Here is a 4,358-nt window from a genome sequence, read left to right on the forward strand (position 1 = left end):
AGCCGTTTTTGAACATTTTCACCGGAAATTTATGAAATCGGTCCAATATTCTATGAACTGCAACACCGTCATGGCCATCGATGGTAAGATGGAGTCAAGATATAGAGAAACTATCATGCATGTATACTCAAGTCTACCCATCGGAGACCTCTACGTGGGCCTCTTGCTACAGTCCATTCATCACTCACAGTCAATATCTCCGAAACCCCCGAAATGTCCACCTCCATTATTGCGTTGTTCTGGAAACCTGAAGAATCTGAGAGACCAACCCACCAAGCAAAAAGGCAACATCTGCTCAGCAGAACCCTTTATTACAATAAATTAAGTTACTTCTCCAAGACAAAAACTCCCCAAGTCTTGTGTCTTGGTGAGAAAGTTGACCACTCTTTGTCAGACATGGCTCCATTTTAATATTAAACGTAAAAGTTATCCATCATGGAGAAAGGGGGGAAGGAAAGTGGCCGTGCCAGGGACGTAGACAAAGGCTATTAATAATTACACTCCCCCATTCATATGGACAGGAAGCTTTCATGCATTCTTACCTCTTCCCATTCATCCATTTTTCGGGTGATCCCTCATTCTCCAGCAGCTGTCTTCTTTTTTTGAGGAAGTTTTCCCTATTGAGGAGATGAAAAAAACAGTCTCTTATTTTTCATCATCCTGTCACCGTCCTCCCCCCAGCATGGGGCAATGAACACTTCGACTAGTGTTATGGGATTACATGGAAATCTTAGAAGGGTCAAGAGTCTTGAGCTGAAGATTCTCCAGCAACGTTGTAGATCACATAAGCATAGCTCAAAGTTTTTGGGCCTCAGTACACATTTTGGGCTAGGTAGGGAGCCAACCATTTTTACTGGACTTATGTAGTGATGACTTGTCCTTAGGATCCAATTGGTGGGGCTACAGTACTTGGGACCCCCTTGTCGATCAGCTGGTTGAGAAGGCTGCAGTGTTCAGTAGAGCGCCATCCATAGTGCAGAGGCTACACTTGGTATTACAGCTTTGCCCCTATCACTTGAATGGGAATGAGCTGCTGCGGTTGCCACATGTGCCGAGGAACGTGACACCATTGGCCTTGGGGCTCGTGAGCCCCACAGTTTCTTCAAACAGCCAACGTGTGTGGGTCCCAGGTGTCGAAACCCCTCCTAGCACATATTGATAACCTATCGTGAGGAGTATAACAAGTGGAATCCCATGGGAGGTGCAGAAACCTAATAAACAGTTATACTGACCTCTCTTGAGCAGCCTTATAGTGTCTGACACTTCCTCATGGTCCTCTTCTAGCCTCTTGGTTGATGTCACGCACCCCAGGGGACTGTTGAGGCCTAGGATTATGACTCAGCACTCTCATGGGGCATTCGAACATCATGGCGCTTGCAGTAAGGTGTCATGATTTTGATTGGGCCTCAGTGGTCCTCTGAGACTTGTTATGTCACCCAGGAGTCAGAAGAGGACCCTGAGGAAGTGCCACGAGGATGCCCAGTAGTGGTGTGGGAAAGTGAATATTTATTATATTTTAGTTACTGTATAGGTCTGAGCTCTTCTGGTTTGTCCGAACAAGTTCAACTTAAAACAAATCTTAGGACCCAACCACTCCAACAAAAACTAAACAAATATTTGGAGGTTCACCCATCTTTGGTAAACATCATTTCCAACTACCACTTGAGGATCAAATTGTCGGCTTCAACGTTACGCTCAATCTGGAGGAGAGTGAGACTCCTCTTGTACAGGCCTGATGGCTAAAGACCAGGACCTTGTTAGTGACCTGTTTGTCTACTGTTTCAATTTTTTTTACGTTAAAAGAATGTTTTTACAGAATATTGCATGGGTATGTACATACTATAGGTTGTAGTCACTCAGTCCTTGTTCTCCCTGGGACTCGCAGTGCCATTAGAGTCAATCAATTTATCGGTATGTCTTTAGAGTTTGGATAAAACCAAAACAAGACCAAACAAACGCTATGTAGATTTTTCTACTGGTCAGATGTGAAGCCAGTCAACAAGGCCAACCATACCACATTAAGTATTGGGGCCCAGCCACCTACCCAGACCAGCCAAAATGGGACTCTAGCCCAACAGAGATCTTCCACCTGGAGTTCTGCAAATACCTGCTCCAAGTCCACCGTAACACCCCCAACATGGCCTGCAGGGCAGAGCTAGGCAGACTCCCCCTATGGCTCACCATACAGAAGAGGGCGCTAGCTTTCCAGGCACACATCCAGGGGAGCAAGCCTGACTCCTACCACCACCAAGCATGGCTAAGCCACCTGAGCAAACCAGACATTCAACAACCAAACAGCAGCCAACCACCAAACCAAAAACTCCAACAGATGATGACCAAGGCCGAAATTAAGGCGACCACAGAGGCAAATAGAGAGCGATACATTGAAGAATGGAGAAATGAAATAAATAACTCCAAGAAACTCACCATGTACCAATCCCTACAAAGGGACTACACCATGGCCACCTACCTGGAGAGAATACGCCACCCCAAACACAGACAGACCCTGAGCCGGTACAGACTGAGCGCCCACAACCTAGAGATAGAGACGGGGCGATACAGGCAGACGTACAAGCCACGGGAGAACAGACTGTGCCAGCACTGTGACCAGGGGGCCCTAGAAGACGAACCCACTTCCTGCTACACTGCACCAAATACTCAGCTGTGAGGGCCATCTACTACCAAAGACTCTTTGCTCACATCCCAGACTTCATATCTGCAGACGAGAAGAGGAAACTCTACATCCTACTGGGAGAAGAGGAGGCCACTGTGGAGATCGCTGCCCAATACGTGTCCAGCTGCCACCAACTAAGAGGAAGATGAGACGCATGGACTATCAAACCACCCATCCCCCATGGACTATTAAACCCCCCACCCACCCCCCAAAAAACCACTAAGCCCCCCATCACCCGTCTACCCCATACGCACCGATACCCACACACCCCAAACAAGAACGACGAGACCCTAAGGACACTCAAACCCCCAACCCACGAATCCCGTACCCACCCCCCTCCACCACCCCCAACCCCCTCTTTGCTTTGGCAACACCAAATGTTTTTCTTTGCTAATGCTAATAAAGCACATTTGTATCATTGTATCTTGATATCTTTGTATTATATGTGTGTATATCATGGACATAAAAGTTGAAGGACACTTGCTTTATTGGGGGGGGATCAAAGCATGTGGAGCAAACGGAGCATCTTCTGAGGGTTTATCAAAGTTCTCCAAATTCTACCCTTAACTACAGATGGTGTAAGTCAATAGTCCCAGTCATTCTAGTCTATATCATGGTCATAAAAGTTGAAGGACACATAAGTTGTTTGGGGGGATCAAAGAATGTGGATCAAATGGAGCATCTTCCAAGGGTTTGGCATTGTCCTCCAAGTCCCACAGTTATCTACTGACATCTCTGAGACAGGACATCACAACAAGAGCCAAGGTGTAACAAGTACACAGCACCTCAGCCGACAAAGTGCACAGCCATCCTTTTACCATGAGCAAATAAACTAATCAAAGCCTGCACCCTCTAGATAGGTGGCCAAAAACCTCACCCAACCCTGTGAAGTTGAGAAGACAATCGTAGTTTGCAGACACTTCCCAGGTTTCTGGGCAACTGCTGTCCAAATGTTGACGTCTCCCTGGCAGAGAAAAAAGAGCAACAATGATAATTCAGCATTACAGCACCCGATCATTATATGCACAAGTGTCAATGGCCTGTAGGCTTGTACCAATGCCAAGGAGTCATGGTGAGGAGGACGTGTCGGGTGACTCATAGAGTTGTCTTCAAAATACTGCACAGAGGAGACAGTCAGGGATTAACAGAGCTGCATTGTCGTAACTTGTAATATCCATAATTAATTTAGTCCTGATTGTAACGTACAAGAGTTCCTGAGGCGCCACCAATGTACGTTCAGACAGTCCTTACTGTACTCTGTGACCTCTGTATATGGTACCTGGTGTCCTCATCACTCCCAGGTATGGGAATGAATGTAATGCCAGAAACACAGTTGAGACTGACACAACTAGTGCAGTGTGCAGGATCAGAATTAACCCTCATACTCACTGTAATAGGGATTCTTGGGACTATGATATCGATTGCCAGTCCTTAGACTGGACGGTGGAGGTCTAACACAAATCAACCGACTGAAGGGGTGCAGAATTTGGACAAGTGCTACGGCCACTTAACTGCTTACTAAGCACAGCACCATACATTGTATTGCAACTCAGCCCTATTCATTTGAATGGGGCTGAGCTGCAGAATGTCCACGTGACCAATGGATGTGATATCACAAAGAAAACGAAATGGAGCTCACTCAATCGCCGAGACCTCTTCTAATAGCTGATCGGTGAGGGTCCGG

Source organism: Leptodactylus fuscus, chromosome 7, assembly GCF_031893055.1.
Source record: "Leptodactylus fuscus isolate aLepFus1 chromosome 7, aLepFus1.hap2, whole genome shotgun sequence".
Classification (NCBI taxonomy): Eukaryota; Metazoa; Chordata; class Amphibia; order Anura; family Leptodactylidae; genus Leptodactylus; species Leptodactylus fuscus.